Raw genomic sequence first — 22,351 nt, forward strand, 5'->3', positions numbered from 1 at the left:
TTCATGATGATATCTGAACCTACAGAAAATCAAAGAAATGTTAATTCTAAATCATTCATTCCATTGGAAAGTAAGGGGGTCACCAATCGACACACAATTTTGCACTCAAAAATAGATATGTAGCATATTCCAGGTGGTAATCAGTTCTCATATGTTCTCACATAACAGACTCAGGTAAATGTAATATAAAATTTTGTTTTTGTTCATTCTGTTTGTCATTGATATGGTGGATATTTATGCAGTGATATTTATTACCTTGTCTGCCACGTCTGAATAACATTCTCTGAATGCTGATTCATATCAGTGCTTAACACCTGATCTGCAAAGTTATTGAATTGGAGGCCTTTTTTCTTCTCCAAGGTGTAGGTTGAGCTGCTTATTTCAATTGAAATGAATTCGTCTTCAGTTGAGAAGCAATTTGTAACAGATATAATGTAACATTTTCCACAGTTGCATTTTGCTGCAGCAGTAATGCATCTTATTCCAAGCTGAAATCCTCTGAATGTAAATTGATATGAGGAAATTCTAAGAATAGTAATCTGAGTTTGATGTTGTGAAGAAATAACGTCTCAGCATGTGGCTCAGCATGATTGATGTAGTTTGATTTCATGACGGGAAAAAAGAGGAAACATGCAAAAATTGATCATTAATTCTGCAAATTATGGCTATATGTGTGTCTGATATATTTAAAACTGACAGACTAATGTATATACATAGTTGTATCATGACAATACCAATTATCCCTTTACAATATTTCCACACCTGTAGGCCTACATGTATGTAGGAGGGACTACCTAAAATTTTGATAGACCATTGATTATTTGTCAGGAGTGTGTGAGGTCAACTTTGTAAGAACTACTCATTTCTAAAAAGAGGCAGGTGAGCTCAGTGAGTCCACATCATCATGAGACATGACATATGACTTGTCAAGGAGCGAAAAGGTCGTAAGTAGTCAGTGATCACCAAGACATAGCATACTCTGAAAAAGCTGGACCAGGTGCGGTTATAGACATGTGGTGTGACATGTCTCTTTGAATGTCATGGGATCTTCTTCCCATGACATTCTTGTGTTGAAAGCCTTGTTTTGGCTTCTCTGGAAGGAGTGATGTGGGCTATTTTATACTTCTTTTGGAAGAGGATATGATACTTTGAAGTAAATCTTTCATTATTGTGTCATAGGTTGTTATCACGTTTTGAGCACTTTTCTAGAAATAAGCAATCCCATCTTTAAGCTGTGAATTTATTAGATGTAGAATATCTAGAAAAGCCCATTTTTTTAGAATTTAAATGTGATTTAATTATCTATTGAAAAAATATGAATTTTGACAATTTTGATAAAAGTCCTTGAAATCCTTTCTCTACCCTCTGAGATGGAAACCGTTTGATGCCAGACAGTAAAAGTGCAAACTTTCACAATTTTTCAATTGGTGTAAGTTCGGATTCATTCAGGTAACGTTTGATAAAGGCACAAAATTAAATCAAATCATCTGGTCTTACTGTTTCAATTCCAAGAATGGTTTCATGTCCAATCCTTGACATCCTAATGAGATGAGCTGATGAAGCGTCTAGGATCAGATATGAAACCGCTCTTGGAATTAAAACAGTAAGATGAATTTATTTAATTTTGTACCTTTACTTCGTAATCTTTATTCATCCTTATTATCATCGTTGTTGTTTTTGGGTGTGTGTTTTTGGTGTGTTTTTTTTTTTTTGGGGGGGGGAGGGGGAGGGGGATATTGGACCAAATTCAGTGCCCTCAATTTCAGTGAACCTTTTTGTACTTGCTCAGATAAGAGTATATTTGTACGTATGTTTTGATGCCATACTGTGAAAATGCTTTAAATATCTCAAAAATATTTCCATGATGCATTTCCTCTAGTTCATAAAAAGGCAAAATTTACACACATACACACACATACACACACACATACACACACACACACACACACACACACACACACACACACACACACACACACACACACACACACACACAAACTGGATGAATGCACCACTATCAGTGGTTTGTACATAGAACTTTTGAAATGTTAATTTTTTAAAATAATTTTTCAAATTTTAACTTTCTTTGGATAAAGGTAGAATGATTGATCCAACTCATTTCAATTAGAAGTTAAGTATTATATCAACCTAAGCCCGCTTTATAGGCCTGTATAAGTAAGGTAACGTGTATCAAGCAAAATATCAGTAATCTTTGCTTTTACCAGTGCTCACCTTATGAGGAGATAAACAGTGTTAGTAGCAGAAAAAAATTAGTGTTCATTTTATTCCACAAATTCAGTTTTCAGTTTGAAAAGAGCAACCAAGGTTTGCACAGAAAACAGACAACTGATGCCTAGTATGCTGTTATACCCATTTCTTTTTTTCATTCTTCAGATCTGGATGATTGTGACTATGCATCACTAAACCAACAATAAGTCACACGCCCTGATTTTACATGAGGAGTCAAAATAGGTGAAATAGGTCAATCTAATCATTCATTAGTTTGGTATATTTTCTGAAAGAACAATGTTTCTACAAAATTATAAATTTGAGATTGTGAAAATAATGGAATTGTGAAAATAATGGAAAAGAAACTAATATTACATTTGTAGGACACCTATTTTTTAGAATACTGTGATTTGGTATGATTTAGAGGCCCCTTGTAATTTCTTAAAAACGTAACACATTTTTCACTCCAACTCTGATAACTATTGACAGGATGCTGTTACTGCTTTGAAAGGTAGCAGTAGTCATGAATAGAATGTGCTAATGGTGTGTGCAGAATTTCAGCTTAATCTGAAAATCGATTTATTTCAGTTGCTGTATGGAGTTTTACATCCTGTTTTTTGTCCCATTCATTGCACAGAGCTTAGCTTGGTGAGATTAAGCACTTGAATAGATCTCGAACTTCAAAGCCTCTTTTCTCAGTAAACGCTTTTCCAGAGTGTGTGCACTATTATTCGGATATGTTGGGAAAGTCCATTTGAGTTGAGTTACACATTATTTTCAAGCTTAGAGTCCCCTCATTTAGAATCTGCCCTTGATAAAAAAAAATCAATGTCTGGTGATTTTTTTGTTGGTTTTATGATACAGGGTCACAATTGATACGTGCCTACATCCTCAAATTTTCATTCTGACATTCAAGATTCAAGTATTATCATCCAGCAGTGTCTCCAGGCAGTGTGTGTGTTGTTGTTTTTTTCAATTCCTTTGGCATTGAATGGAAAGAGTACACAGAGATGTATTTCCTGTCAGAATCATCTTTTGAGTTGCCGCACTTAACTGTTTAATATGATACTAATGAAGGTCACTGTGCCGACAGCTAAGCAAGAGTTTGTGTCAAGAACATAAAGCACCCAATTCAATCAAATAAACTGTCAGGTAATACTAATGTGGAAGTGTTCAGACCTTTTTTCAAGTAGTGGCTACAAGGAAAATTGTCGCTCTTTTGCACATACATCTGTCATCGTGTTACATGAAAAACCAAATGAACATAATAAGTGAGAACTTGCTTCTTCTTTTTTTTTTTTCATCTTGCTTAGCATGTTTATTCCCTAGGTGTCTGATCATCACTGAGTCTTAAGAGCCTGAGAGAGTGTGAGATCAATTTCCTCGTTGGGACGCTTCAGCCGGACCTCTCTCCTGTCAAGATTTACGAGCTTGTGTGATCATCAGCGGCGGCAGCGCTCTTAGCATCTCGGTCAGACGTATCTCAGCGGGGAAACCAAAATGAGCTTTCTGAGCAGAGAATACCTCTTTTCTATTTAATCGTGGTGTGCGATCTTGTCCCAGCAGAATGGCAGGAAAGTTGCGCAACCATGACGTAGATCTGTGTTAATCTCTGCCCTTTGATCTGTTTACATGAGCCTGTTTTGCTGTATTTCTCAGTGATGTGCAGTGCCCATTGAGTGGTGTCCAATCAGCCAGTGCAGTATGGGTCATGTCCTCACTTGTTTGAGGTGTGTCAATTTGCAGGCTGCGTCTCATTTTCTGGAAAGGAGCAGCCACGGATAGGATGGGAGAGTAGAAGGGACATCGGAGAGAATGTGTCGTTGGGGAAGCTTTCTGGGAATGAGATGATGATTCCTTTCAATGTTTAGTCTGTTGTTTAGCTGGGGGTGGTTTCCTGGAAATATTTACCCACTATTTCCCCCCTCGCAATCAAGACAACAAATAATCACGAAATGTATGACAGTGTCATGCATTGCTAGTCTCACCACCAGGCTTCCAACCTTGCCATATCTTACTTATTTGCTGGACTCATTGCACATGTACTGAAAGTTTGGTGTTTTGTGCAGTGTGGTATCGGTCATAGACCTCAACATGAACTGGCTGTGTCCATAAGAAGTTCAGACATGCATTACGTCAGGTCCAAGTTCTCAAATGCTACTGTGTGGGCTGAATGCCTGACCTAAATCACTAATTTGGTGTGCTGCTGAGTCGTTCAACCAATGATCACGCAGTGGGATAAGACTGGCTAATAGCAATTAATGGCTTTTGTGTACGTGTAGTCTGTCATGTAAAGGAAGTGTTTTCTTTGAATTGTTTGCCGGCAATTCAACCACAAGCACGATGGAAAGGAGTGATGTCGGGTATACTGCACATAACTGATTTCTAAAAAGCAAGTGTCCTCCACTGAAGCCCATTTCTGTGTATGTCACAATAATATGATACCAACTCCATTTTTACCTTTACACTCACTTCGATTTCTTGATAACCTTTTCTGAGCAGCAACTGTCTTTATCTTTTCTTCTGAATTACCTGAAATCATTTGTGAATAATTCGTTCTTCCTTTTTTTCTTTTTCCTTTTTTTTTTGTACGTGCAAGTGCAAATTACATACGTAGGTGCCAATAAGGGTGTGTTTATGCTCCATTTGTGAAGGCAGAAAAATCACCATTTTGAAATGTTGATCCAAAACGCTGATGTAGAATGCTGTTCATGGGGGTACTATATGGTGTGTTCAATCTATTCCAAGCTTGAGAAAGAGCCAATTTCATGATGTGCACTGCACATCGTTGAAAACCAAGCCCAGCGAGCTGCTCAGCATACACTGTATGTGTCTACCTCATGTGAAATGGAAAGGCATTGAAATGACATCAGAATAAACATGTGTATTACATGCTTTTGTGTTTATGATTCCCCGTTAAATGCGTTTAGAGGAAATTGCCAACTGTAATTACTGTCATTTTTTTTTGCATTTTTAATCAGCATTTTGAAATGCTCTTTACATCAAAATGAGTTGGGATGCAACCATGTTTTGAACTAAAAATTTTTTCTAAAGCCCGATTATGGACCCAAAGTGTTAAACATAAATGCACCCTTCATTTTCTCAAGTTTGCTCCTGATCGATTTCACCTCTTACTTATTTCTCAGTGCAGTGGCGGATCCAGGGGGGGGGGGGGCGCACCGGGTGCGCACCCCCTCTTTATTTTTGGTCAAAACAAAAGAAATGAAAAAGAAAAAATGGGGTTGCATGTGCCCTCCTTTAATTTTGTAAAGGCGCGTCCCCTTTACGGAATTCCTGGATCCACCCTTGCAGTGCTTTCATCATCTCATTGCTTCCCATTTGAACTTTGTGTCTCATATCCCCACTGTCTGACTTCCATATCTGTCCTGTCTCTCTCCCTCTCTTTGTCTTTGTTAAGTTTTTATCATCTTTTTGATCCTACATTGACCTAGTAAAGACCTGGATGTGACAATTAATTATCCCCACTCTCCATGAATGCTGCATGCACTCATTCAAATCCTATTTACATGGCGGCATCTTGTAGTGCTTTTCTCTAGGCTATGAAAACTTGGGAGAGAGGGGCTCACTTGCTCTGCAGGGCTCTCATTCCTGTGTGATTTCCATCACAAGTTGACTCCTTATGGCCCTTGACATTGATATTGACCATTCGGTGCAATCAGATGCCCAAGAGCTATGGTGGAAGTCAGCGGGGGAGAACGGGCGGTGAAGGAAGATGGGTGTCGCTGTTAAAATGCCTCCCTGTTTCTTGGTAAGAGTCAAAAGAGGTTAACGGAGGGTTTTAATGGACAGACGCTTAGGCTTAGAAGGGAAGCAATGATCAGCCTCAAGAGCTGAGCTGAATTCGTTGCTCTTGCTTTTTAGGTGCTTGAATCGGCTGATGAAATATCATGAGAGGACTTTCTAGGTGTAGACCACTCTGACAAGCTGCAGTATAAACAGCATGTTCAGGCTTGAAGAAGCACTTCAACAGAAGATGTGGATTAAGGGCAAGAAGGAAACGTAATTGAATTGAAGATTGTAACTTCTTTTTAGTCAAATCAAAAAATTGACTTACTTTTCTTTTAAATGGGACTGAAACCCAAATATATATATATATATATATATATATATATGACTTTACAGAAAGGATGGAAACTAATTTACAATATTATGAAGATGAAAGGTTTCGGTCAAAGGTAAAAGGAGAAAGGTTAAGGTCAAAGCTTGCTGAAATTTGATAAGGAATATATTTTTAGCCACTGGTTTATTTAAGAAAGTCCAAGTAACATAAATCAAACTAGGAAATATTTTCATCCTGCATATAGAGGAATGAAGGTCAATTCTTAGCATAAAAAGTAAAGGTAGATGAACTTTATGAAATCTTCAGTTAAGAACCGTATATCTTAATGTTAATGGAGTACTGTAGTGATCACATTAGATGAAACAGTGCTTTGAATTTCTGTTTCTCTCTGCTCATTTCATCTTTTTCCATAATCTTGATATGATGATTAGTCTTTTGATTAACTCTTGTGAGAGTTGATTAATGTTCAAATATGTATTGTTGACTATTATCAACAATATTTTATGCAAACCTGTACAAAAACAGGTTGTCCCTGACTGTCAGAAAGCTTGCCATACTTGCATACATTTATAAACTGGACTATTTTGTATGCATAATAATTTTCGGTATCTTGATAATTTCGTCATTTTCCCTATTCTTAAATAAGTGGGGTTTTTTTTTCTACAGTTTGATTATTGGAGCAGCATGCTTACTATTCTTATTGACAGCTAATCTTTCTTTTTGTATGAATTTGTTCAAACTTGAGCTGTAATGATCACAAAGTGAGGTATGCTTTTTTTTTATCTGGCAATTTTATGAATGAATCACTGCTTACCGGTAATCAGCTCATTTTCTGTTTGTTTATTGATGTTTTTGTTGTTTATCTGATTTCAGTTTCAGCTTACAACGCACAGGTTCATTCAGCTTTTCAATTCTGTGAGACTTGTACTTTTTTGGGAATACGTGAATGAAAGTGTAAGGTATTTGCATCTTGTTGTTTTATCTCTGACATGTGTACCAGTGAAACTAGTTTAATTAGCACTATTAGTGAAGTGTATCACACAATTAGTTTAAAGTAATTGAATCATTTATCAAGGTAATCAATCCTACTGTCTCTAGGATTTGGGATTGATGATAAGACCAAGTCCAAGCCCACAGCTGTTTCATTCGGATGGTCTGTCTAGTAAGCCGAGTGATTAGGGAGCATAATTTAATGATTGTTTGGAATGCCCTTTGAGCGTACCGGGTTTAGCCTGGGCTTGTCCATCTAATCACTTGATGGACTCAAAATTAGGAAGAAGGGGACGATAGAAAGAGGTTGTCGGAACCTTTATTTCTCTTAGGGGAGGTTGAATGAGATTGGAGCTCCGTTACCGACAAGAAACCTTCGATTTGGGGTGCACCAAACGAATGCTCCAGGGCTAGTAGTTTTAATCACTCTTACAATGCCGCTAGGGACAATGCTACAGTCAGACTGAAGTTGCCGGGTTTGATGACACCAGTTAAGTTCCTATTAGTTCTGATTGTGAGTTGTTGGGCTTACAGCCTCCAAGAATTGATCTGTAGACTCTTGCTATAAACAGGATCCTGAGTAAACTTTACTCACCATTAATAATGAAGGTAGTGGTGGAGAGATGTTGTAAAACATATCTGTGCTGTCTTGACACTGTCAAAGAATTAATTTCTTACTGAACTTGTAAGCTTTTCTCTCCTTGTTTCTCTCACTTCCCCTCTCCACTTCTATCTATCTGTCAATCTATCTGTCTGTCTATCTATCTGTCTATCTATCTACCTACCTCTCTATCTGTCTATCTATCTACCTACCTCTCTATCTATCTATCTATCTATCTATCTACCTACCTCTCTATCTGTCTATCTATCTACCTACCTCTCTATCTATCTATCTATCTACCTACCTCTCTATCTATCTATCTCTACCTCTCTATCTATCTATCTATCTATCTCTACCTCTCTATCTATCTATGTGTCTATCTACCTACCTCTCTATCTATTTATCTACCTACCTCTCTATCTATCTATCTACCTACCTCGCTATCTATCTATCTATCTACCTCTCTATCTATCTACCTACCTACCTCTCTATATGTCTATCTACCTACCTCTCTATCTATCTATCTATCTACCTACCTCTCTATCCACCTGTCTGTCTATCTGTCTATCTATCTATCTACCTACCTCTCTATCCACCTGTCTGTCTATCTATCTATCTATCTATCTATCTACCTACCTCTCTACTATCTATCTATCTATCTACCTTTCTATCTATCTATCTACCTCTCTATCTATCTATATACCTCTCTATCTATCTACCTCTCTATATATCTATCTATCTGCCTCTCTATCATTCTATCTACCTACCTCTCTATCTATCTATCTACGTGTATATCTATCTATCTATCTATCTATCTACCTACCTCTCTATCTACCTTTCTATATATCTATCTATCTATCTACCTACCTCTCTGTCCTCCCTCTCTCTATCTCTCACATATATATATATATATATATATATATATATATATATATATATATATATATATAGTGTATTTGTTCCACGTATTGGCAGTACTAGAAATAGCAATGATAATGTCACAATAGAGGAATGCATTCATACAAACTAGTACTTGGCAACTTACGTAGTCTTGATGTGTTACTAGTAAATGTACCATCACATGTATATGGCATTTTCCTCACCCCCTTCCTTCCTTCTTTTTCTCTTTGGTTCCTTCTCCCCTTCTTCCCTTCTTTCGTAATTTTTGCTCTTCTCTTTCTCTTCGCTCTATGTAATGCATACAAGCACATAACAGATTGTATCACCTTATTGCCATTATGACACTTCTATTATTGTTATTAATGTCTCATTCTGATCCTTTGTGCAGTGCGCGCAATCTCAGTGTTACGTCATCACTATTATGACGGAAAGTATGGCACTCATAAGCGCACAACTTAGCATGCATTTTTTGTTATTATATGTAATTTTTGTTTTGGTTACACTGAGATTGTGCATGCTAATAGGATATTAACACCTCACTGTTAATATTGTGAAAATTCATTAGCGCTTTCATCCCGGACAAAAGGGGAGGCCCCCCAAATTTGGATTTTGAATTAAAATCAAGGCAATTGGCATTTAATGCATTCTTCTATTGTGACATTGTTATTGCTATATATGTATATATATCTTCCTTTTCTGTCTCTAGTTATATTTTTCTTTTCCCTGTTCCATTTGTTATTTTTTGATTTGCCCTGCTATGTCAAGCACACCATCCCTTTTCATGCCACGCTTATTCATTGTCACAAGCATTCTAAGAAATTCTTGACCTTTGCTATTAAAGGAATCCATCCAGTTTCATACAACTCTACAGAGGAACTCCGAAAAATGGCAAGAGCTTGACACGGTCTGCTGATATCATTGAATTTGGCAGTTCAGAGAGATTTTTTTTTCAGCAATGTATTCTGTCATCAAGGCTGACATTTGTTTCACAGGAGTGGAACAAAGGCAATGCACGATGTCACATGATACCTTGAGAAGAAATGCAGGATTTCCGACTTTTTATTATCGAGAAGGCCCTCCCTTGACAGTTTTTGGTAGATTGAATAATGCATTTCAGCTAGCGGTGGCTTAGCCTAGCTATGCATTCCTTGTAAATGGATGCCCTCTAGCTACATTGGGATTTTCATTCCTTCAGCTGACTGGTTAGGAATATTCATTCACAGAAAGGCAATTTCACAATATTTTTCTTCACTGCAGTCCAGATGTACATCATTGCATTCATTTCTGAAATGATAGAAGTATCTGGATCCAAAAATGATCCATTATGTGGTTTTAAGCACACTCCTGTAATTAATACTGTATTTCAGGAGTCAGTCTTGAATATATGTGATCTTCCAACTGATAATAAAAAGGACTCACAACAAAATGAGAATTCTTTACGTGCTACTTCTGAAACTCAAATTCCACTGTAGACTGTTTGTTCATTGCATGTCTATATAATGTAATGTTTGGTAAGACCATTTAAATTATATATCTTATGAGAGATGTAAATATGAGTCAGCCACCGAATTCTTGAAGATCATTAATGAAACCTTGCAGTAGCCTAAATGCCATCAAAAGTTCCCTTTCCTTGGAAAGAAAGACTTAAAATGTGACAAAAACAATGCTGTTTTTAGAAGTAAATGACTAAAGACAAGACTGAAAAATACACTTGCATGGCCGTGTAATGGACTAAAACAAAGGATAGTGATTCCAATATGCAGTATACTGTACCTGTACATACACACTGGAAATGATAGAGAGCTGGGCTCTGTCCAATTATCTCTCTCTCATATCACCTGCTACAAATAATGAGCTAAGAACTATTTGAACAAAAGTAACCATAGCAATGCAACATGTGTTCCGTGCTGTAATGAGGCTGGAGCTCTGGGGGCTGGTGGATATACATTCAGCTTGAGCAAGAACTAGTCCTTGAATGCCTTTGTAAACTTAGTATCACTGTTCATCTTTCTACTTCAATTTAAAATGTCTGCTTAGAGTTCATGTGTAATGATGGAAAATATTTGCAAATTCAGCTGAGAGCTATTCTTCAGTGTCTATGTGCCTATATTGGCTTCCTGGAATGCTGTGCCAGAAAAGAAGTGATGCAACATTCCATGATTTTAAAATTGCCTCCATTCCATTGCTGTTGTCATATTGTAGAACATGGTACTTCTTGTGCCAAAATGCACAGGTAATATCAAGACAACGTATTGGTAGCAACTGTGCATGGCAGACTATCAGTACATAATTCTTCAATTATAATTAGCTTTATGTAACTTTTGATGAAATCTGTCAGTCAAGTATTTCAATCAAACAAATTATAAGCTTGATAAATGTGTGCAAAAGGAATGAGTCAGTTTCAAACTATCAGGTTTGAAATGCCAGGTGTCAAAATCTCAGAGGTAATCAAATCAGAAGTTAAATATCAGAGGTTAAATGTCAGAGGTAAAAAATTCAGAGGTAAAAGAGTCAGAGGTTAAATGTCAGAGGTTAAAGAATCGTAGGTTAAATGTCGGAGGTAAAGGAATAGGAGGTTAAATGTCGGAGGTAAAGGAATAGGAGGTTAAATGTCAGAGGTAAAAGAATCAGAGGTTAAATGTCAGAGGTTAAAGAATCAGAGGCTAAATGTCAGAGGTTAAATGTCGGAGGTAAAGGAATCAGAGGTTAAATGTCAAGAGGTAAAGGAATCAGGTTAAATGTCAGGTAAAAGAAACAGAGGTTGAATGTCAGAGGTGAAAGAATTGGAGGTTAAATGTCAAGATATAAAGGAATCAGAGGTTAAATGTCAAGAGGTAGAAGAATCAGAGGTTAGATGTCAGAGGTAAAAGAATCGGAGGTTAGCTTTTCAGAGGTTAAAGAATCAGAGGCTAAATGTCAGTGCTAAATGAGTCAGAGGTTAAATGTCAGAGGTAAAGGAATCAGAGGTTAAATGTCTGAGGTAAAGGAATCAGAGGTTAAACGTCAAGAGGTAAAGGAATCAGAGGATAAATGTCAGAGGTAAAAGAATTGGAGGTTAAATGTCAAGAGGTAAATGAGTCAGAGATTAAATGTTGGAGGTAAAGGAATCAGAAGTTAAATGTAGGAGTTAAAGGAATCAGGGGTTAAATGTCAGAGGTAAAAGAAATGGAGGCTAAATGTCAGAGGTAAAAGAATCGGAGGCTAAATGTCAGAGGTAAATGAGTCAGAGGTTAAATGAGTCAGAGGTTGAAGAATTAGAGATTGAATGTCAGAGGTGAAAGATTTGGAGGTAAATGTCAAGAGGTAAAAGAATCAGGTAAGATGTCAGAGGTAAAAGAATCAGAGGTTAGATTTCTGAGGTTAAAGAATCAGAGGCTAAATGTCAGAAGTAAATAAGTCAGAGGTTAAATGTCAAAGGTAAAGAAATCAGAGGTTAAATGTCAAGAGGTAAATGAGTCAGCGGTTAAATGTGAGAGGTAAAAAAATCGGGGGTTAAATGTCGGAGGTAAAGGAATCAGAGGTTAAATGTCAAGAGGTAAATGAGTCAGCGGTTAAATGTCAGAGGTAAAAGAATTGGGGGTTAAATGTCGGTGGATTTTTTTTCTTTTTTGCGCTCTGCCTAGTAAGACAAATTTCCTTTGATATCAGTTCTGCGGAATCAAGACATTACGCAGTGGTACATATAGCAAGCAAATTGTACTTGTATACTTTAATTTTCGTGCTAGTTTCTGGTCACGTGATATACACAAAATTTCCACTTTCATTTCCATTATGTGCATGTTATGCAGAAAAAACCCCCCACTGGTTTTAACCTTCATATACCAATACATTAACCCTTGCTGGACCCCAGAAACTGTAAAACAAGGAATGTTCGCATGCATTTTAATTTTGCGAATTTCGTGAGCGCCAACATTTGTGAAATCAAAATGCACGTGAAAGTTCTTGCCCACACAATATGCATTGGATGCCAGTGGCAAGTCGCAAAAATGTCATGCTGCGAGAAAGGTCGTCGACTCTCATTCGCGAAATTTTTGTGCCATGAATATATCGTGTTTTACATTACTCTACATCGCTTTTTACAGATTGGTTTCTATCCTACAATTAGATGAACAAAGCAAGCCATTCTATGTGATATTTAACAAAGTACACTACAGGTGTAATGATTTTCTGTTTGTATTCCATGTCCGCTTGTATTTATGTTGAATTGTCAAATAAATAGTAATTAAAATAATAATAATTTGTTTGATACATATTGGCTTTATCAGTATTATTTGTGTTCTAAAGGAATGGATATGGTATCCTGTAAGTAATTTTAATCAAAAACACCTGAAAGATCAGATGTGCACTATCAAGACAAACCCTGTTATTTCACAATTGCCGAAACAAATTCTAAAGTCGCATACGTTCATGTCTTTTCACAGACAACTAGATTGAAGCAATTAAATTCCTTCATTCTTTGTCAGTTGCAATGTGTTTGCCGTCATTTGGCATGGACACAGACACTTATGCAGTCAAAATGAATCCATTGGGTTACCGTGACAACTTTGAAAAGAGGATTGGGACATTGCCAGGAATCACAAGCAGGTTTCACTGCCAAGGATCATGGGCAGGTTTCACTGCCAGGTTGGTAGGTTTCACTGCCAAGGATCATGGGCAGGTTTCACTGCCAGGTTGGTAGGAGAAAGTGAGGTACGATTGTCCCCTATCTCCTCTCTTTGACTTTCTGATTTAAGCAAACAACCTCCCAGGGGACCTGATTGGATTTTGCCGGATGTTTGGAAAAGCGTTGCTTCCTCTCCATCCCCACCCCATCCTGTCTTCCTTCAAAGGATATCACTGGTTCTCTTCTCTTTCTAATTAAACTCAACTCCATGGCCTTGAATACCACATCAGCAATTTCAGGTGCGACTTATTCCAAGGCATTCTCATCTCTCTTTACCTCCAATTGTGTTTTCCAAGGATGAGCAATCATGCTTCAATGGAAGTTTCCAGTTTTTTTCATTTTGAGGCAGTTTCTTGAATTCAAATTCAGAATTGCTTTTATAGTGGATTGCGAGTGGGAGAATTGATACAACAGTTTGTTTTTTTGTTACTCATATAATAATGAAGCAAGTTTGTGTGCCAATATCAATAGTAGTTGCTTGAGGTGGGAGGCTTATACTAACAGTTTTATCTTTGTGTTGCATGTCTTTGTAAGATGACTGGTTATTTTGAGAAGTTTGGGTGTTTGTACATGCTAATGTTTTCAAATGACTTTGTAATACATCTGTAAAACTATCATGTTAGGTTATGAAAATCATTCTATTTTACATCTAACCCTTTCTGTGTTGGGATATTAGAGAGTGTGTACAATGCTATGGGGTTTTCTTTACCAATTGCCATTCAGAGCACACTATGCTTTAATGAAGGAAGTGACAAACATGAGCTTATTTTCACTTTCCTTTGTATTAGAAGCTTAATAAATACAGAATTTGTTTCATAGCAGAATACTGTGAAACCAGAAATTTTAGCATGCATGAAACTTTCATAAATTTTGCCACAAGCCAAGATTTGCAAAAATGAAATTCATGCAAAAGTGCTTTTCTACACAATGCATTTAATGCCGATGGTGATTTGCAAAAGTACTCATGCCATGAAAAATTCCATCAGCTACAATCTGCAAAAGTTTTATGTCATGAATGTGTGTGGGTTTACAGTATGTGGGTTACTACGAACATGTTTTGTTGAAATATTGAAGCTCCAGATGTATCTGACATGCTGCAGAGTAATGTATGTGTTGATTGCATTTTGTTATTGTGGGTAACAACAAAAGGTAGTGAGGGAGCTACAACACATTTTTTTTTTTTTTTTAAGTGGATAAGTCTACAGAAATCATACATATTAATGAATAGCATTCTGTAATATGTGATTTTTAATTGTACCAGTAACTTCCAGTTAAGGTTAATGGATGATGGATAATACTTTCACAGACCTACTGACTTTCTACTCAGTAGAGTTTGTTGGTTTGTTTGTTTGTTTGTTTGTTTGTTTGTTTGTTTGTTTTATTTTATTTAATCACGGGATTAAATGCCCTTGATCAGCCAGGTAAGGCTGTTCTTCAAAGAGGCTGTAAATACAGTGTTACAACAACAACAAAAACGACACAACAGTTAACAAATCAATCAAAGCAAATTAAGAATAAAAACAAGCATAACATAATAAAATACATTACAACATAGCAGAAACTAGATGCCAAGAAAAAAAAGAAAAGGAATATAGACATAACCACTAAACACAAACCCTACAAAGAGGGTGACACAAACAGGTTCACATAAATTCAGACAAATTAGCTCAAACATAATTATGAAATCCACACTAACACACATACTCTCACATTCTTTCAAAAGCTTTCAAAGTACTTATTATTCTTACATTTTCGGGGAGGTTATGGAATATCTGAACACTGGAAGTTTCGATGTCATATAACAGGTATAACAGGTATAGCTATTATGTAACAAGATCTTATGTGTATGTCGGGAATCATTTCTTGCACATAAAACAATGATGGCTTTTTCCGGACCTAAAATGAAGATAAGAGTGCATAATCTGTTATGTTTTCATGATTTTTTTTTCCACACTAATTAATGTCAACAAAGCAAATCTAGATTAAACCTTGTTGACTTAAGTAACAGTGAACAAACATGGACAACTTAAAATGAATGTGTTTGTTTGTTTGTTGCCGTCAAAACCATGGAAAGTTTGGTTCACACCCTAACAGGAATTGTAGACACACCAAGTGACCTCAGAAACCATGTTGTTTTATGGCAGCTGCTACATAGTGTTTTTCAAAACAAAGTGTATGTCTACTATAAAATGAGGCACTTAGGAGCCATTTCCTTCACTATTTTGAGGATGAGTGATGGAGGGCTTTAGTACTGACAAGGAGACTCTTTGGCCAGAGTAAAAAGATCTTTTGTGTGAAATGTAAAGTTTCTCTTGTGTTCTTGTTTTTATCTCATCTACTGATGTAATGAAGTATGGTATCAATCTATCATGGACATCCAGGAACTCTACAGGTGGTAAGGCAAGATTATGTTGTCTCACTTTTTAACAGAGAGAGGGAGGTAGCGAGATGGAAGAATAATGCTTGCTGTTTGTGAAAGGGAAAGGCAGCTTCAACCTCGGCGAGCCAGATGTTTAGGAAATGGTTTGTGACATTGATGGATTAGAGTCGGGTCTGGGGAGTGAATGGTGAGATTGCTGTAATTTTACATGAAGGTCAAGCATTAAAGGACAGCCAAAAAGGAGAAAAACTTTAGATTTAACATGAATGCCTACCCTTAAACTTTGGTGTGATGTGTGGTGTGTGTGTATGTGTTTGGTATTATCCAAAATTCCATAGATACACTTAAAAATTTGAAGACACAGATAAATTTATCACTTATGTTCTTTTTTGACATCTACTGTAAATGATTTATTAGAACTGAAAGGATGTTTGACTCTTTTCCAGCAATTTTCACAAATCTGATGAGTGATAAAAGCTACTCTTCAATAAGGACAAGCAGCATGTCATTAGAGACAAAGTCATCTCTCTGCCATCCCTCTGAGTAGACTTGTGACTCCAACTGACTTTACACTCAGAATGAGAATACTTTCTTCTAGTCATAGCCCAACCTGGTCCAGTGTCAGAATGAGGTCAAAACTAATGCTTCATTCACCATCTTTTCTTAGGTCTTTTTTTTCAGTTCATTTTATCACATATAGCCATAATGTTAAGGATTTCTGTATCAGGTCTTACATATTAAAACTTATTCATTATGACTTCCCAGCAATCCATTGCAACTCAAACCATGACAGTTTAGACTTTGTTGATAAAAACTATTAGGTTTAGTAACAGGTTGAATAACCTTATTACCATTTGACTTGATGGCTCAGAAAAGATTTTAAGAAGCATGAAAGAAACGATGTGGACTATGACATATGATAAGAATTAACCGAAGACTGCATTCTATAATGAATTTATAAATTCCAAAATGGCAAGTTGGACAAAAGCAAAACATTTATAATCTTACGTTAACATTGATTTTCTGAATGAAAGAAAAGGTCTCCTGGTTACAGATCTGAAGAGGCTGAGTTGTACTGCTTTGCAAAAAAAATTCTTTCTTGGGAATTGCAAGATTTGACAGGTATAATGGATGACTAATCATGCCTTTGAATGGATGAGGTTATCATGATAAACATACCAATAAACATGTCATTTATCATTTATCCGCACCAATAAAGACATCCTACGCAAACACTCATCTCAGCAGGTTTTTTGGGGATTCCATCCTCTTTTTGCTGGTACTGAAAGAACTTGAATCTAATGTGATGATAGAATAAAAAAAGAATGACCATCTTCAATATGTCATTCAGGATTTGAGACACCGAATAGTTTCATTTCTCCATTTTCTCTCTGTGATCCTTCTCTGCCCCAGATTGTCACTACGATTTGACTTTTATAATACCAAACACTACTTTATCCTTTCCTGCTGATGGTACATGTTTCATTCATGAATGACATGTATCATCTGAACTCGCTTGTAAAAATTTTCATATTCTATATGAAATTAATGCTTGTATCTTGTTTAAATTGACATGAAAGCTTTCTTAATGAATGCCAGGGGCCCCTTGTTTGCTTCCAACCTTTCAACTAATCAATCTGATATTATTCAGCAAATGAAAAGCAATCAACATTTTCTTATCCTTACCATGCACTCTGCTTCATGAAAACATCATAATGCATCAGCATCTGAAAATTGATGTCATATTGTCTTTGCTTTAGTTTTTCCCCCATCTGTTTTGGTTTTCTGCGCAATGGAAGATGCGACCTAGTAAAAACCTATGGTGCCTAATTATTTGGTCTTCTTTATGTGATTAGGCTGTGCGTAAAGTATAATGACATTAAGCTGCGTATGAATGAGGAAGGTGCCTGGCTGAGTGGATAGTCATTCATTAGACAAATAATGAGATTGAGATGCCACAAATCTGCGTGCCTAGTTCCTCTCCTGCTGCACGTTGTCATGCAGGCCTAATTCTATCCGTTACTCTTCTACAACTCTTCTCATTTGTTCCTCTGATCAGCAAAATTAATGTCCCCAAGACAAGAACGTCTCGCTGATTGCTTTCCTCTTTCCATCCATAAGAATCATAATGGAAGAAGGAAAGATAGTGCAAGAAAATCATGACTAATATGAAAAGCATCATGAAACAAAGACAAATATTGACTTCTTTGATTTGCCAGAGAACAAATGCAAGCATGCACTTTGTCATTTTTGTTTGTGGTATCCTGTCTGCACAGGGATGTCTTGTCGATGGTTGTCGACCGACATGCTTTTAGCAGCACTGAACTTTAAGCAAAATGAAATGCATCTTGAGCATCGGATTCATTTGGCCAGTGACCCTTATTCAAGGTAGGCTCTACAGTGTGTCTGACAGAACTGATCTCTCATTACAAGTGATGACATGTGTAACACTAGCCTTACAAAGTCCTGCCATTCCTAGGTTAATCTTAATAAGATTTGTTTTGTCAAGGAGACATTGGTTATGGTCAATAATAAATGTGTACAGGGACGTTTCCTTCATAATAAGCTAAAGAGATCTGTGAGGATGGCGTTGGGCAAGTACAGTGAGCTGAAGACCCAGAGGGCAGGGTTTTACTCGGGATAGGATGGAACTCTTCCAAACCCGGCCTGCTTTCACCTGCTTCCAGTCCCAGTCAGCACCCCTGGTACTCACCCTGCCCTGCTTTTTAGATTTGATGTCTTTTATGATTCATTGACGGGGACAGATTCAGGTCATTAAAGGGATTGTACAGTTATGGTTGAGACCTAATTTCAGGTTTCTAACATTTGTTGGTGAGATAATGAGAAACCTCTTATAAAATGTGAAAGAGCATGTAATTCTATGAAGAATTCAACGTTTATTTGATGAAAATTGGTTTTGAAATGGCTGAGATATAAAAAAAGAGCAATTCTAATAAAGTGTGGGACCCACACTTTATTACGATCGCTTTGTTTTACTTTGTTTTTTGATGTTTCAGTCATTCCAAACCCGATCTTCGTCAAATAAACTTTGAATTCCTCTTAAAATGGTATGTTCTGTACTATAACGTAAGTGTTTTCTTGGTATCTCGCAAAAAGTTAAAAACCCAATTCTCATCTCCACCAAAACTGTACTATCCCTTTAATTGCTGCATATCTACATACACTGCTACTATACCCAGGATTTACTGAATCAAGGAGAATTCTACAACTTGTGCTGTAAAGAAATGATTTGCAATGTCATGTAACATTAAATGATTCATTCAGATTACAGATCACCAGGTCTCTCTTTCCTGAGAAGTTGAATAGATCATTTTGTGCACCCATTCACCCCACAAGAGCCTGACACCTGTCACCTTGTTTGATGTCACTGAGAGAAGAGACTCACTCAAGATGTCCTTTACCTATGTCACGTGGGAAGAAAGGTGCTAAAACTGACAAATCTCACATCCTCCACTGTAATCAACTTGCATGAGATATGCTGATAACATTTCATTCTCATAGTGATGGGATGGATATCTATTGAAGGGATTTCATCCTCAGTGACCAGAGTGGCTATCCATTGAAGGGATTTTATTCTCAGTAAGTAGAGTAGCTATACATTGAAGGAATTCTATTCTCAATAACTAGAGTAGTTATCTATTGAAGAGATTTCATCCTAAGTGACCAGAGTGGCTATCCATTGAAGGGATTTTATTCTCAATAACTAGAGTAGCTATCTATTGAAGGGATTTTATTCCCAATAACTAGAGTGGTTATCTAAGTGGTTATCTATTGAAGGGATTTTATTCTCAATAACTAGAGTAGTTATCTATTGAAGGGACTTCATTCTCAGTGACTAGAGGGGCTATCCATTTTACCCATTAGTAACTGAACCGCCTGAAACCACCCATCAGATTACTCCCTAAACTGCCCAAAACCGCCTATCCGCTTTTTTATGCCTCCGCCACGAAGTGTTGCCAGAGGTATTATGTTTTCGGGTTGTCCATCCTTCCGTCCGTCCTTCCGTCCGTCCTTCTGTCCGTCCTTCCGTCCGTCCTTCTGTCCGTCCATCTGTCCGTCCATAATCAATTTTGTGGACAGCATAACTAGAAAGCCGTGTGAGGTATCCAAATGAAACATGGCATGTGTATGTATGAGTGGGCGAAGTTGTGCCTATCAACTTTTATGCGCACATACTCAAGGTCAAAGGTCAAAAGGTCAAGGTAAAATACTCAAAATTTCACAATTTCCCCCATATCTATGCAATGCCCTAAGGTATATTCTTGAAACTTAGGTTATATGTGTACTGCTTAATAAAAATTCTTCAGAGAGAGTTTTGGGTCAAGAAGTCAAAGGCCAAGTGAAAATATCAAAATTTCACTTTTTTTCTCCATATCTCGCAAATGGTTCAAGGTATCTTCATGGGATTATGTACTGACTGGCAGTGATTATGAAGGGAATTTGGGGTCTTGGGTCAAAGGTCAAGGTCAACTCCTCAAAATTTCACTATTTCTCTCATATTTTTGCAATGCCTGCACAATTTTTCTTGCAACAGAACATATACATGTCTTACCCAGTAGAGATTCTCTTGGAAGTTTCTGGCCAAAAGGTCAAAGGTCAAGTGAAAGTGCTAAATATCACTTCTTCCACCATATCTCGAAAGTGACTCAAGGTATCATCATGAAACTTAGCAAATATGTATGCATGTCCTACCTGACAGTGATTCTCTTGGGAATATAGGGTCATAAGGTCAAAGGTCAAGGGACAAAGGCCAGGTTAAAATATTAAAATTTTACTATTTAACACTGAAATGACACTTTTTCTCCATACTTTGAAAATTACTTAATGCATAAACTTATCAAAGGGTCAAAGTCAAGTGAAAATCCTCAAATCCCCAAATACCTGCACTCTTAAACAATATAGCCATTCATCCAATTATACCTAGTTCAAGGAAAATAAACAGTCAAAACATTTGTGACAAACCTGTCTTTTTAATATTTTGCCAATTATGTGAAACTGTCATCACACATTGCCAAGACATTGTACTTTTAGGAGAACCATGCATTATGGCGGAGGCATACCAGTCAACATTGCGACATTTCTAGTTGGTTGTAGGTTTATGCTTTAGTACCTTTATTGTTTTCATATAGAATATATAATTACATAATTTGATAGAGTTCATATGTCAACAAAAGTATATCAGAATTATTTCTGTGACACTCAAGTTTCTGGGTAAGTCTTAATAGGCTTTCAAATAAACATAACTTATGATAGACAAAAATCAACATGCAGTGATCTGTTTTGCATAATTTAGAAAGTTGTCGAAATGAGAGTAATATTGCTGTCCCTTCCAGGGAACAATAGGCCATTATGTACCGAATCTTCAGTTGCTAAGAGGTTAAAGAAAAATAGGTAACCCATGCATCAAAATCTGCCTCTATCACATAAAAAGATGAGATGTAATGTTAAAATCAAAATGGCCTAATTTTTGTACTTTTTGTTGGCAAATCATCAAGTCTTAATGACGTGATAATATGATGGAGTGGCAGACAGTGGCAGACTGTAGTCCATGGCGGGATTCAGAGAGGTGTCTGTTTGTGCCCCTGGGAACAGTGGGAGAGAAAAACCCTCCTTGTGTTACCATGGTGCCCTAAGGTAGGATCATCCTAAAGTGGGGTATGATGATGGTCTTTCCTCTCAACGTCATTCATCTTGTATCACATGACCCATGTCACTTGCCCAGCATTCGCCTCACGAGGGGGAAATGTTTATTTACACATTCTATATTTCTCAACTTTCCTCTCTGATATGACATTTTTGTGTTTTTTTATTGAAATCGATCTTCTGCATTTCTTTGTTGCAGCTTTATTTCTTTGCTGCAGCTTTGCAAGCGAAAAGAAAGAACGAGAGAAAAAAAAAAGCTCCAGAGCACTGATGGAAGTGCATTATGGATGTAAATTTTCAGTTTGATGAAACGTTTCCACCTAACTGACTTGTGATATGTATAAAAAATATACAGATAATCAACACAGCCAGCCATTTATACTTATAGCAGAGAATTTTCAGGTTATGATGACGCACAATTCAGTAATAACGGCCAAAAATGAGTAGTCTAAAGAGAGCACTAATTAGCATAGATAGTGCTAACAAAACATTGAGAGCTTCTTTCAAAAAATTGACATCTGAAAGAAATTTCTTTCCCAAAATTTGTAGATTTGTGTCTTGGAAGTGACTGCACATAAAATAAAGACCAATGAAAAATCCTCCTTTTTTTGCCAATACTGCTGAAGGTGTAAAAAGAAGACAGCAGACAAACAAACAGTAAACAGGGGCGAATCTAGCTTTTTATAAAGGGGGGGGGGAGGGTGTGGGAGGGGGGTGTCCCCCCTCCCACTCCCACAGTAGGGAGAATTTTTTGAAAATCTGTGTGTGAAAATGGCATTTTCTTGCATCTAAAACACCACTATTTTTGGTATAGAGGTCTTTGCCAAATTAACACCCCATGAA

Source organism: Diadema antillarum, unplaced genomic scaffold (assembly GCF_040938485.1).
Source record: "Diadema antillarum isolate AM-2024a unplaced genomic scaffold, OU_Dant_1.0 seq00000876_RagTag, whole genome shotgun sequence".
In the NCBI taxonomy this organism is placed as follows: Eukaryota; Metazoa; Echinodermata; class Echinoidea; order Diadematoida; family Diadematidae; genus Diadema; species Diadema antillarum.